The sequence below is a fragment of the Octodon degus genome, unplaced genomic scaffold, assembly GCF_000260255.1.
Source record: "Octodon degus isolate 3935 unplaced genomic scaffold, OctDeg1.0 scaffold00103, whole genome shotgun sequence".
Taxonomy (NCBI): Eukaryota; Metazoa; Chordata; class Mammalia; order Rodentia; family Octodontidae; genus Octodon; species Octodon degus.
In genome coordinates, this window is record NW_004524679.1 from 458,914 (window position 1) to 473,846 (window position 14,933).

The 14,933-nt window shown below is 41.8% G+C and overlaps 1 pseudogene; it reads right to left on the reverse strand.

Moving 5' to 3' along the window:
• Positions 1 to 12,431: 12,431 nt before the first annotated feature.
• LOC101570453 lies at positions 12,432 to 13,759 on the reverse strand (annotated as a pseudogene).
• Between the last annotated feature and the right edge of the window lie 1,174 nt (positions 13,760 to 14,933).

Genomic DNA, 14,933 nt, shown 5'->3' on the forward strand with positions numbered 1-14,933 from the left:
ATCTCTTAATGAATAGAGGGATTTGTTCTAATAGTGTTTGTGAATAGGATATCATGTCTGCATCTTGTACAGCAAATAACCACTAGGAAGAGAGTATGCGATGTGTTAATTATTGAAACTGTCCTACCAATTTGATTTGAAACTGTCTCATTGCTATTTGTCTCTCAAAATTATGGAAGAATAAATAAATATATTCTGCTCATAAAAAATAGCATATGCTATTTGGGATTGGTAGTATCTTTCATTTCAGGCAAGACAGTTTATTTTTTATTTTATTATTTTTTTTATGTACTTAGTACAGATTCTACAGGGTCTCACTATACAGATCGAATTTGTAGTGATCCTTCTTGCTTTGCAGCCTCCCAATCACTGGGATTACAGGCTTGTGCCACCACACCCAGTCTCAGTCACCACCTCACTGTTCCCCAGTGGCGGGGCCAACATGGCAGGCTGGGGATGGAAGCCCTGGCCCCTGTGTCTGCCTAAGCAGGTGTTTTAATCTGCTGAGCTATTTGGATGACCCAAGAAAGTTTTGGAATGTATGTCACATGGATATTGAAGAAACACAATAGATTTGACTGCCTTCAGATTGAAGAATAAATTACTTTAATATTTCTTGGAACCAGCCAGCTAGTTCAGCAGACTAAAGTGCCTGCTTAGGCAGATGCAGGGGCCAGGGTTCGATCCCCAGCCTGCTGTGCTGGCCCTGCCTCTAAGGCATGCTGAGAAGGCGATTGATACTGGGCATGGAGGCACACACCTGTAATCCCAGCTTTTGGGAGGCTGAACACAGGCAGATCATTATGAGTCTGATCTATATAGTGAGACCCTGTAGACCCAGTACTAAATACAAAAAAAATCTTGTAATGTGGATCTGCTAGCAACACATTCCTTTTTTTTTATGGGTAGAAAAGGTGATTGAACTTTTGCCAGGCAAGTGCTTATTCTACTGAGCTATCTCCCTGGCCCCTCCTTCATTTATTTATTGAAGACTATATTTCATTTATCTTTTCAGCACTGAGAATTGAACCCAAGGCCTTTGCAATGAGCTACATCCCCAGTCTTTTTAATATTTGCATTTTTTGGTATGTTTGTTTTGAGACAGGGTCTTGCTAAATTGCCTGGGCCGGACTTGAATCAGTGAGTGATCCTCCTACCTCACCCTTTCATTTTCTTTTGGAGCAAGGTCCTTTTATGTACCTCAGTCTGCACTTAAAGTGCAGATTTTTCTGCCTCAACCTCCTGGTGCCAGGACTACAAGTGTGTACCACTGGAACCATCTCCTGTTCATTTGTCCTTCATTTTTTATTATTCTTTTTTCTTACGCATTTTAGAGTTCATAACTTTTATCAATCTATTAACAAGTTAACTTTTTATTGTCCCACTTGACATCTACTCTTGTTAATTCTAGTGAGTTTCTCTTTTCTTTTAAGGCACAGTGGATTGAAACCAGGAGCACTCTGCCACTGCACTCTCTCTCTCTCTCTCTCTCTCTCTCTATATATATATATATATATATATATATATATATATATATATAGCAAAGGGTCTACAGGGTGTTCAGGGTCTCACTACTAGATCAGACTCATAGTGATCCACCTTTGTATAGCCTCCCAAGAGCTGGGATTACAGGTGCACATCACCACTCCCAGTCTCAATTGCCATCTCAGCACGCCCCAGAGGCGGGGCTGGCACAGCAGGCCTGGGAATAAGAACCTCTGGCCCCTGCCTGCTTGCAGGTGCTTTAATCTGCTGAGCTATTTGGCTGGTCCTTTAATTTATATTTTGAGGCAGGGACTCAGTTGGGCTCCATGTGCAATCCCTGTGCCTCAGTCTCCCAGATTACTGGAATTATGGGGACATACTATCATGTCAGCTTTTAATGAATGTTTCATTCCAATTGTATTTCTTTTTTTTTCCAATTGTATTTCTTTTGAACTTCAGAATTTATCTTTACTCATCTTCACTATTTGACATTGACATCGTACAGTAATACCTCAGTTCATGAGTGCTTCTGTTCAGGAACAATTTGGTAGATAAACAGAAGCATTTAGCAGAGTTTTGATTTCATTCATGTGACAAACTCAACATTGGCCATCTTCTCCACATGGACATGAATTGTCCTTCTTTACTGTGCTTCCGACATGTGATGACTTCCTCTCACTGAGATTGCAATCACAGGCAGACCTGTGTACACTTGCTGTGAAGTTTTTTGTGTGCTTTGTAGCAACAGCGTTATACACAGTATTATTCAATCCAGCACAGATCCAAAGAAAGCACAGAGTAAGAATCGTAGTATAAAAACAATATGCAATGTATTAATTATTGAAACTGTCCCACTAATTTGATTTGAAACTGTCTCGTTGCTATTTGTTTCTCAATAAAATTATGGAAAATATAAAATAAAAAATGCCATTAAAAAAAGAATCGTGGAATAAAAGAGTGCATAAAGCAATAATGAAGGTAACAAGAAAGTACACAGCAAAACTGGTAAGAAGGTTTTGAAGAAAATAACCATTGAATTGAAGAAAAAAATTGTAAAAAATCATGAATGTGGGTGGTATTCGCATGACTGATATGACCTCAGCATACAGGATGATAAAGTTGACAATCTCAACTCTTTTGAATAACAAAGATTATATCAAAGGAGTCAAGATGTTAAACAAGCAAAGGGCACAATGCTAGAAGAGATGGAAAAACTTCTGGTAGTGTAGGTGAAAGAGAAACAGCTGGCAGGTGATACTGTGATAGCATTAGTGAAGCTGTAATTTGTGAAAATGCCAAGAAATTGCGTGGTGATTTACTGCACGAAAACTCCTCTACAAGTGCAACAAGTGCTGAATTTAAAGCCAGTAGAGGGTAGTTTGAGAAATTCCACCAGAGAAGTTGCCTCCACAGTGTGAGAAGACAAAATGAGGCTTCTAGTTCAGACAAGACTGTTGCAAAAGCCTACAAGGAAAAATTCATGGAATTCATGAAAGTAGAAGGATATGTCACTCAACAAACATTCATCTCCAATGAAACAGGGCTCTTCTAGAAGAAGATGCTAACCAGACCTATATCACATAGGAGGAAAAGGCAGTGCTGGGTCGCAGCCTATGAAGAACAGATCAACACTTTTGTTGTGTGTGAACACAAGCACCAAGCTTAAGATTAAGCCAGTACTGGTGTACCATTTCCAAATCCCTTATACATTCAAGGAGCAGAATACAAACAGTATCAGACTGCCTCTCCTGAGGAGTGCCAATGAGAAAACCTGGGTCACAAGGCAATGTTCATGGAATAGCTGCATAAGGTGTTCATGCTCACCATTAGGGATGTATCTTTCTGACATCCGGCCATCTTAAAGGTGCCTTCTTCTAATAGACAATGCACTGCCCCCCCACCCTTAGTGGATGATATGGCTGAGTATGATGTCCTAAAAGCCAAATCCCCCTACCCCATCATGACACCTCTTCTGCAGCTCATAGACCAGCAAGTGATTGCAACTTCAGAAGCTGTACACAGCCAGGGAGATAGCTCACTAGAATAAGCGCTTGCCTGGCAAACTCAGGGTCCTGGGTTCAATCCCCAGTACCACACACCCAAAAAAGCTGTACACAAAGGCTCTTTACCAGGTATTTTAATGTTATTGAAGAGATACCTTTTTTTTGTATTTTAGGGAAGGGTCTACAGGGTGTTCAGGGTCTCACTACTAGATCGGACTCATAGTGATCTGCCTATTTACAACCTCCCAAGAGCTGGGATTACAGGCAGCGCGCCACATGCCCAGTCTCGATTGCTGTCTCAGCGTGCCCTGGGGGCAGGCCTGGGGATCAAACCACTGGACCCTGTGCCTGCTTGCAGGTGTTTTAATCCGCTGAGCTATTTGGCCATCCCTGAAGAGATAACCTTAACACTGGAAGAGTTCTGGAAGAAACATTTCAGTGTCCTTCAGTGCATCAACCACACTGAGAAAGTCTGAGAAGATGTAACATACAGAATCTTAAACTCAGCCTGAGAAAAGTGTGGCCAGAATGTGTTACTAAATGTGACTTTGGAGGGTCTGATGGAGCAGATTATGTACAGGCTTAAGAGCATGGGTCTGGACATTATTGGTACAGACACTGAGAAGCTTGTTGAGGATCATAAGAAGGAACGGATAAAAGAAAAACTTGAACTCCAGAGTGAGCAGTGAAAGGCACTTGTTGAGGAGTATTCCACTGAGGCAAAGGAAGACAGGGAGGAGGTTAGCAGTAATTTGTGAAATCAATTATGGAAAAATAGAATGAGTGCTAGCATTCCTTTGACAAGCACCACACCAACATAACTGTAATGAACAAAGTGTTAAATCTAATGAGCAATAATGTGATCTCCCATTTCTGGAGGGTTATGCCATGCAGGAAAAGCAAATGGTATTAGATTTTTCATCAAAATTGATACTATAGCTAAGAGACAAAGAAGAGCAAAAACCCCTGAAGGAGATTTCCCTGCTGTCCTTCTGGAGGAGGACTCTCCCTCCAAACAGTGGCCTCCTTCCCACCCACCTTCTTGTCCTGCATGCCAGAAGTCACTTCAAGCAAGATTAGTGTTCTTTCTTCAGACTGCACTGTGCTTTGTTTTATATGCTTTTTATTTCTAAGACAGAGTCTCCCTCTCTACTACTTTTGGCTGGCCTTGAATTCACTATATCACTATCTGCCCCAGGATGGCCCCAAACTGGTAACAATCCTCCTGTCTCAGATTTCTCAGTACTGTGGTTATAGGCATTTGCCACCATACCTGGCTTCGCTTTTATTTATTTATTTTACTTTGTATTGTTACTTTTTGTTTGTTTGCTTGCTTTTGCAGAAAACTTTTGTAAGTTATTTTATTTACAATGCCAACTTTGAAAGGCTCACTAAAGTTAACTGGACAATAGCCTATGCAGAAATCACTTTTAAAAAGAGGGAAAGCCTAAAATGTCAACTTTCTACAGAGAACCCACAGTTCAGTTTTATTCAGAGTAAAGAAAGCCACCAACTTTTGCTCAGACTAGAAGAAATTCAGCCATTCATTTGGAATCTATAACTTACACTACACATGCAGTGAGGACAATATTATGCTAATACAATTGTTTTACTGCTGCATTTGTCTATTGTTTGTCTAATATTAACAATTATAAACAGAGCAGTACAACTAGTATTTGGAACAATCCTTATAATGTTACAGTGTCAGGCACAACATTTCACTTCTCTTCACACCACTGGTTCTCCTTGTGTACCTGTGGCTTCATCCACCACCGTCTTTCTCCAACTGGTGGGTGCTTTTTGTTTGTTTGTGTGTATGTATCTTTGAAACAGAGTCTTACTTTGCAGTTCAGACTAGTCTTGAGCTCACTATGCAGCCTAGTTTGGCCTCACACTCACAGTGGTCCTCCTGCCTCAGACTCCAGAGTGCTAGGATTACAGGCATGTGCCATCCTGCCTCACTCAATATTTTAGATACTGTAGAAAACTTGGCCCAGAACATGAGAGACTGAAGCAGAAGGATCACCATGAGTTTGTGGCCAGCTTGGACTATGTAGTGAGATCAAGACTGTCCTGAACTACACAGCAAAACCCTGTCTCAAAAAGAAAATGTGAGTATATCCCCCCACACACACACAATGAGATTGTGATTGCTTACTTTATTATGTGAAGCCTCTAATATTGTTCTTAAGGGAATGCAGTCTTGAGTATGCACACAGTCATCCTGATGTGATACTGACTGTGGTGGAGCTCTGTCTGTCTCTTAGACCACACCCAGCTCATAAACCTCATTAAGTCTTCTGATTGATTACTGTACTGTTGTTTTCAACAGTACTATACCCTGAAGCATAAATCACTTCAGCAAATTTCCTGTCATATCTGAACTTTTTTGAAGAGTTATTTTCCTAGGTTAATATGTGAGATTCAGTCTAACATTTGTCTTTTTTTTAAGTTTTATTTTTTTTTTGTATTTTACAGAGGGGTCTACAGGGTGTTCAGGGTCTCACTACTGGACCGGACTAGTGATCCACCTGTGTTCAGCCTCCCAAGAGCTGGGATTACAGATGCACCACCATTTCCAGTCTCAATTGCCATCTCAGCATGCACCAGGGGAAGGGCCAGCATGGCAGGCCCAGGAATCCAACCCCCGGCTCCTGCCCCTGCTTGCAGGTGCTTTAAACTGCTGAGCTATTTGGCTGGACCTAACATGTCTTTCTCATCGTCACTTTCCTCTGCTTCTCTATAGCAATGAGCTAGCCCACAATTCATAAATAAAATGATTCAACCGATTTCCTCCCAATTGTCTTCTACCACAACATTCAATTATTATTGTGATTCTGGGGTTGGGCCCAGGGCTTTAGCACCCCTCCAGACCTTTAAAATTATTTGTATTATTTAAGAATTAAAAAAAACAAACTTATCTGCCTACTTATTATCTATCTATCATCTATCTAGCTCTCCTTGAGATGAAACACAGAGCCTTTGAACTGAGCAAATGCTCAGGCCTTATAGGTGGCTGAAACTTGTGATACTCCTGCCTCAGCCTCATAGACTACAGGATTACAGGCATGTATTATTTTGAGACCTTTATTAGCCTTGAATTTCTCCATCCTCTGTTTCAAACAAAGTTAGTTCTTTTGGGAGTGATTCAGAGATATCTCTTTTAAAGCCATCTTTTCCCATGGGACAAAATCTTGAGCCCCAACCCCAACTGTGGTACTGGGACCAAGGACAGTGCCCTACTGCTGCATATTCCTGGCATATTTATGCTCTAAGAGCTGAGTACTTGATAGAGGATGGGGTAAGTAGCCCTAGGTCTCTCTATTGTGGCTCGCTTGGCATGGATCTACTGCTCTTCAAACCAAAGCAAGGACCATCAAGGTTCCCATGTACTCAGTGGCACCATGTCCAAGAACTGGTTTAGTCCTGTGACTGGAGACAGTAAACGATGGGAGCAACAACCCTTTGGCCTCCCTGGACCAGAACTTTGGCTTAGCAACAGGTAACTGGGGAACCATTAGATAATGCTTCTGTCTTGCACCTTCCAGGCAAGTAGCCTTCCAACTTGGAACTAGGGGACGAGGAAGTCTTACCTCTTTGGCTATTGTGATTTTTGTTTATTTGTTTATTTCATCTTTTTGAGACAGGGTCTCACTATGCAGTTCATACTGGCCTTGAGGTCACTTTGTAACCCAGGCTGGTCTCGAACTTACAATGATCCTCCTGCCTCAGCCTCCCAAGTGCTGGGATTACAGGTGTGTGCCACTAGCCTGGCCTCCTTGACTGTTTTAACTTGCTTTTATTTTCTTTTGCCTTTTGAGACAGAATCTGTCAGGGTCTCTGTATTTCAAACTAGGCTTGAACTCACTATACAGCCCAAGCATGCTGAGGCAGACAGCAGACACCCAGCTGGCTTATTTTGAAGTGGAACAGCCCTCTCCACTGGACTCAGGATGTTGAAGGATGAGTGGGTTTTGGTTCAAATTCCATAAACGCTCTATTCTTGAAATTTTTTTTATTTTGTTGAATAATCTTTTTTTTTATTCATGTCAGTAGGACAATTTCCAGAGAATATACATGGTCATTTATGTTTTCATTTTTACTAATTTTATTGGCCTCAAACTTGTGACCCTCCTGCTTTAGCCTGCTGCACCTGGGTTTAAGTAAATATTTTATTTTGTTTTTCTGGTCTTTTTTTCGTGTGTGGCACTGGGGATTGAATTCAGGACCTTGCATTTGCCAGGCAAGTGCTTATTCTACTGAGCTATCTCCCCAGCCCATTTCTGGTCTTTTTGAAACAGAGTCTCACAATATATTCACACTGGCCTTGAGCTCACTTTGTAGCCCAGGCTGCTCATCAACTCATGGGCATCTCCTGCCTCAGCCTCCCAAGTGCTCTGATTATAGCACCATCACGCCCAGCTCAATTTTTATATTAGTCCTGTTGAATTACCCACATGCTCCTCTTACAGAGTTTCCCATCCTCTTCCCTCTTTATCCTATTATTATCTGTAAGAAGCTAAGAAAGGTTACCATAGTATATTGTATACTATATAATATTGCTTCCTTAAAGAAGTTAACAGAAAGCCAGGCATGATGGTGCAGACTGGTAATCCCAGTACTCTGGGAGGCTAACACAGGAGTATCTCAAGTTCAAGCAAAGCTTGGGCAATTTAGTGATTTAGAAAGACCTTATCTCAGCTGGGCATGGTGACGCACACTTTAATCCCAGCACTCAGGAGGCTGAGGTAGGCAGATCTTTGCAAGTCCAAGACAAGCCCGGGCTACAAAGTGAACTCAAGATCAGCTGGAACTGCATGGGGAGACTATGTCTCAAAAAGACAAAAAAAAGAATAAAGAAAGACCATACCTCAATATAAAAAATTAAAAAGGACCAAGAGGTATATAGGTCTGTGCAAAGGGCCTGGATTTAATTCCCAGTACCTCAAAGAAACTTAACATACAATAAATTTTTTAAAAGTTAAGAAAAGTGAGCAACTATTCACAAACTGTTAAGCAGTCCTGTTTAGCCTTTCTCTTTTTTCATCTCAAGACATCCCACTCTTTTTTTTTTTTTTTTTTTTTTTTTGGCGGAACCGGGGATTGAACTCAGGCCTTTGTGCTTGCCAGGGAAGCACTTATTCCACTGAGCCATCTCCCCGGCCCCATGGATTTTTTTTTTTTGCTCCGAATGCCTTCAGGGCAGATTTGGCTGGCTTGAGTTGTGGGGATTGAACCACAGCAACCTGAGCCTGACTGCTTTGTTGAAGTAGCCACTTAAAGAAGGGAGCTACAGGGCAGGCTCCCTCTTTTTTCTTTTATGCTCTATAGAAAACAAAATGTTCAACATTAATATTCCATTGAATTGTGATTTTTCTTTTCTTTCTTTCTTTTTTTTAAATTTAGTACCAGGTCTACAGGGTCTCACTAGGTAGATGGGACTCATAGTGATCCACATGTGTTGAGCCTCTCAAGAGCTGGGATTACAGGCATGTGTGCCACAACTGCCAGGTCTCAATTGACTTCTCAGCGTGCCCTGGGGGGCGGGGGCAGGCACAGCACACTGGGGATCAGGCGCTTTAGTCCACTGAGCTATCAGCCCAGCCCTATAAATATGATTTTTGAAGCACAGAATAAAATAAAGGATAATAAGGGCTGGGGATATAGCCCAGCAGCATAAGCACCTGCCTGCAAATGCAAGGTCCCAAGTTCGATCTCCAGTACCACACACACACAAAAAAAGATAATCTAGTGAATTGAGTTGTGTTGCCTCGTAGTATATGACTATGTCCCAAGCTCAGTACCTGTGAATGTAATCTTACTTGAAAGTAGGACCTTTGCAGACGTAATTAAGATTCTGGAGATGAGATCATGCAGAACTTAGGGTGGACCTGAAATTTAATGACTGATATCCTTGCAAGAAGAATTAGGAGTGCACCTCATAGGTACGGTGCTTGCCTCATTTACATTATGCTCTGGGTTCAATTCCTCATGCCACTGCGTATGAATATAGAAGAGGCTAGATTTATCCTGACACAAACCAGAGAATGTCAGGAGATACTAGAAGTTGGAAGAGGCAAAGAAGGATTTTTTTCTAGAGCTTTCAGAAGGAACACTGTCCTGGCCTACCCTGTTTATGGATTTCTAGCCTCCACAATAGTAGGAGAAAAAAATTCTGTTGTTTTAAGTGATCCATTTTTGCTAATTTCTAAGGTAGCCCGGGGAAACTAATACCATTTAAATATTCCAGACGTTTTTCCCCTAGGTAAATCCTCTTTTGACATTGTTTTAAATATTTTTCCTTTGTTCCCAATTAAAACTTTGGCCATAGGCTTGACAAGTGATTCTGAGTTGCAAAGTCATTTAAAAACACTAGTTCTCATTAATTACTATTAATTCTGAAGAGCAAATAAACATTTACATACACATTCTGCTAACTTCCTTCTTATCTACTTTGTCGTTATGTTCAAAATAGCAAAGCTGGGTGTGGTGCCACACACAGGTAATCCCAGTACTCAGCATGCTGAAGCAGGATTGCTGTGAGTTGGAGGACAGTCTGGGTTACATAGTGAATTCTAGGCTGACCTGAACTACATAGCACCTGCCTCAAAAAATATATATAAATAAATAAAGAAATAAAAACAACAAAGATTCTGCTCTGGTTCATTAATTTATTGCTTATCATCTCCAAATTCACCCTTACTGATTGCCTTTTGAAAATGGCTCTGGGCCATTTCAATACTTTTGCTTTTGTTAAATTGCACCAAAACTTCATCAGTAAAGGCATGGAAAGACAGTGCAACAAATTTTGTTTTCTGCTTCTAAAGTGCTCAGTATAGATTGCTTCTGAATCTGATATAGTGCTTTTCAGGGCCTGTCTTCTGTGGTACAGTTTCAGTAATACTAGGCAATTTCTTCTGGTATCCTCCTTTTCATACTGTTGGAGTAAAAATAGAATGATTTGTTCTAGTGGTGTTGTAAATAGGATCTCAAGTCCGCATCTTGTACAGCAATTAACCACTAAGAAGAATGTATGCAGTGTGTTAGTTATTGAAACTGTCCTGGTGATTTGATTTGAAATTATCTCATTGCTATCTGTTTATCAATAAAATTATGAAAAAATGCCAAAAAAGAAACAGATCATCCCACAAATTTTCTTTTTAATAAAGTAAGACCATATATATGAATGAAACAAAAAAAAGTGCCTTTAATGAGACTTGCCTGTAAATCTTTGTCAGGTGCCAGAAGAGTCCATCCTGGAGCAGGGTTTGTAGCAAGTTCTAGGGCAGAATTTGTGGAGGTTGGAGTTTCAGTGAAGTTTTGTTTGCAAGGCACCACAGCCCCTTTCTTGCCATTAAATGAGCTGATTGCTGTGTCTTTTCCAACAAGATCTGAATCTTAGCTCTAGGAAGGGAGTGTGGGTAGAGGGTGTTCTATTTCAGTGCTATGAAGTACTGGCTATTATATCTCCTGTGTATCCTGACATAGCTACTATTTATTATATCTGCCATTCTACATTCTTTTTTGGTACCAAGAATCAAACTCAGGACCTTGTGCTTGCTAGGCAAGCTCTTAAGCCTCTGAGCTATATTCCCAGCCCTCTACATTCTTTAATTCTCTTTCCTCTTTACTAGCTAATCCTTACCACGCCAACCTCCTGTGACTAAGAATAGTTCTTTTGTTTTTTGGGGCTTGTTGTTGTTGTTATTTTCTTTCTTTTTTTTTTTTTTCAGAACTGGGGATTGAACTCAGGACCTTGCCCTTGCCAGGAAAGTGCTTATTCTACTGAACCATCTCCCCAGCCCAGTTCTTTTTTTTTTTTTTTACAAGATATCAGTATTTAATTCTCCAAACAATATTAGCACAAACCTATATTTTCAATGAACTGGGAAATTAGTAGTATAACTATCTTAATTATCTTTTTTGTTTTTATGCAGAGTACATTTTATTGAGTATGATAACCTTTATACCAGTTAGAGGACAGCCCAGGTTAATAGAGTCCACAAGCATCCTAGCTAAAAGGGATGAGTTTCTAGGGCTGCAGAAGCAAAGAAGCCTAGCTTCTGCCCTCCCCAAGCTGCTGAAAGGCCCAGAAATTGAGCAGCATCATTTGGCAAGATACTCTAGCCCCAAGCCTTGGTATGCTGGCTGCTCACTCCCAGCAGGATATCGATACCGCCCCACATACTGGGAAGACAAGAATGAAGAGAATGTGTCTGGGACCCAAGAGATTCGAGAGCTTTGGTGCAAAGTTGCTTCAAAGGCCTGGGCCAGACGCGCCCTGCTGTGCTGTGTACTGGGCCTGCAGAGAGGATGCCACCAGGCAGAGGCTCTAGCATCTGGCTTTTTTTATTGGTTGCTTGCTTTTTTATTTTCTCAAACCCAGCATTTTATTTTATTTTTCTTTTCTTTGTTTAATTTTTCCATAATTTTATTGAGAAACAAATAGCAATGAGACAGTTTCAAACCAAATTGGTAGGACAGTTTCAATAATTAACACATTGCATACATTCTTCCTAGTGGTCAATTGCTGTACAAGATGCAGACATGATATCCTGTTTACAAACACTATTAAAACAAACCCAGCATTTTAAAGTCACCTGAAAGGGCCAGCCAGAGAGCTCAGCGGACTAAAGTGCCTGCTTAGGCAGAGCGCACCATTCCGGGTTCTATCCCTGGTATGCTGTGCTGGCCCCACCCCTGGGGTGTGCTGAGTCGATGATTGAGATGGTATGGTGGTGCATGCCTGTAATTCCAGTGCTTGGGAGGCTGAAAACAGGAGAATCACTGCGAGTCGGGATCTAAGCAGTGAGACCCCATAGACCCTTTAGACCCTGTGCCAAATACATAAAAAAGTCACCTGAGGTGGTTGTCAAGAAGTAGGTTTAGGGATGGGCAGTGATCACTTGGGAGGAGGGTGACAGTATGGCAATGATCAGTCCTTCATATGTAGTACCAGGCCAGAGTCCAGTAGCCAGGGCCACACTGGCAACCAGAATTAACGGAGGCTGGGCTTCCTCAGCACACTCCTAGATGTCTGGGAAGGGTAGCTGTTGCCTTCCAGGATACCTTTGTCCTGTTGAGCCGTATAGAAGGGGAATTTACGAATGTCTCCCTTGCCATCATGCACAGGGAACCCATCTTCCAGGATGTGCCTGGCCAGCGTGGAACCAGCCTGTTCCAGTTCATTGAATATCTGCATGTTGTACTCAAAGGCATCGTTAGCTTCCTACATGATTCTGGCTTTGGTTTTTAGGCTCAGATCCAGGGCATTCATGCTGGCCTGGTAGGACTGTTTGGACTTCTGGGCCTTGTCCACCCTCTCAAACTGGTAGAACTGGGTCCCTCCCCCTGTGCTGGGGAGCTTCAGGGCCCATTGGGCCACTTTCTTCAGCACCTGTCTCCTTGAAAGGTCCTGATACAACAGGTATATGCATGCGCCATAAGCAACTCTGACTCATTTCGTCCCACATAGTGGATCTGCTCCGCATACTTCTGGGGAACCTCAGAGCACATCACCCGCGGCTCCCAGTTTTCACCAAAGAAATACCCCATGACCCTGTCAGTGCCTCCTTCCGGTGCAGATCCTTGGAGAACTTAAAGAGAGTAAAAGCCGGGTGGGTCTTTTTGCAAACCACTTCCTCCTCAAGGACTGAGTATGTGAAGTGAAGTGCAGTGTGGCCAGCTGAAGTAGTTCCCTCTTAACACTGCCTTTCAAGAAGTCCTTGGCCAAATGGGTGTTTCATGCCCCATCCTGTGCTTCCTTGGTCCATTCCTTCAGGAGCTCACAGAGGGCAGACGTTCTGCAATGATTTTCCCTTTCTAGGGCCACAGGGCTCTTTCTCTCAGACCCATCTACCCCTTCAGAAGTCTCTACTTCTGCTGATGTTGTTGCTGACTGGTTCTTTCCATCCTTACTCTGATTTGGCCGCAGGCCTTTTCCACCAGTCTGTCACTCCCTTAGTAAGTCGCCTGTCAGCTACTCCCCTGTCTTCACTATTATATAATTTTTTTCTTCCTTCTTTTCTCCATTTCCCTGTACCAGTTTCTCTTCCTTTTAAAGTTTATCCACATCTTACAGTATTTATAGTACATTATGGATATTATTCACACTTTAAGCTTCTCATACTAGGCAGACAATATGATGTTTACACGTGCATCTGATTTATTTCAGTTATGATTATATTCTCAAGTTGCATGTGATCTCAACTTCCTTCTTTATGGTTGAGTACTACTCCACTGTAGAAAATGCCCAAATCTTTTTTACCCATTCCGCGGTTGATGGACACCTCGGTTGTTTCTAAGATCTAGCTACTACAAATTATGCAGCTGTAAACATGGGTGCACATATATTCTTGTTGTATGATATTTTTAATTCTTCAAAGAAGATATCCAGAAGGGGAGTAGCTGGGTAAAATGGGACCTCCAATCATAGGTTTTTGAGGCCTCTCTACACTATTTTCATAATGGTTGCACTAGTCTACACTCCCACTATCAGTGAAAAAAGATTTGTTTTTCCCCCACAGTCCCTCCAGCCTTTCTTTCTTTCTTTCTTTCTTTCTTTCTTTCTTTCTTTCTTTCTTTCTTTCTTTCTTTCTTTTTTTTTTCTTTCTTTCTTTCTTTCTTTTTTTTTTTTTTTTTGAAACCGGGGATTGAACTCAGGCCCTTGTGCTTGCCAGGGAAGCGCTTATTCCACTGAGCTATCTCCCTGGCCCCCAGCATTTATTTCTTGATGTTAGCCATTCTTTCTGGTGCGAGATTAGTAATTGTTTTTTTTTTTTTTTTTGTACTAGGAATCAAACTCGGGACCTTGCACTTGCCAGGCAGTTGGTATACTACTGAACTATATTCTCAGCCCAAGATTAATAATAGTTCTTGACTTTATTTCTATTTATTTATTGAGCTGAACTTTATGCTGGCCTCAAATTCACTGTCTTAGTTTAGGCTGGTCTTGCTCTTGCACAGATTCTCCTCCCTTAGCCTCCCAACTGCTAGGATCGGAGATGTGCACCACTACGCCCAGTCTCAATCGCCCCGGGCGGGGCCAGCACAGCCGAACCCCAGCCACTGCATCTGCCTAAACAGGCGCTTTAATCCGCTAAGCTATTTCGCTGGCCCTTTGTTCAAGTTATTGTGTGCTTTTTCTCCCTTCATAGCACTCAGATTGGCACAGAAGCAATCACTAGAACAACAGTTTCATTAGGTGTGGAGGCACACACCTGTGATCCGAGAACTCAGGAGGCTGAGGCAGGAGAATCCTCGCAAGTGTGAGACCAGCTTGGGCTACAAAATGAGTTCAAGGCCAGCCTGAGCTGTATAGTTTGATCCTGTCTCTAAAATACAAATAAATCGGGGCTGGGGAGATGGCTCAGTAGAATAAGCACTTCCTTGGCAAGCGCAAGGGCCTGAGTTCAATTTCCAGTTCCGCAAAAAAAAAAAAAAGTT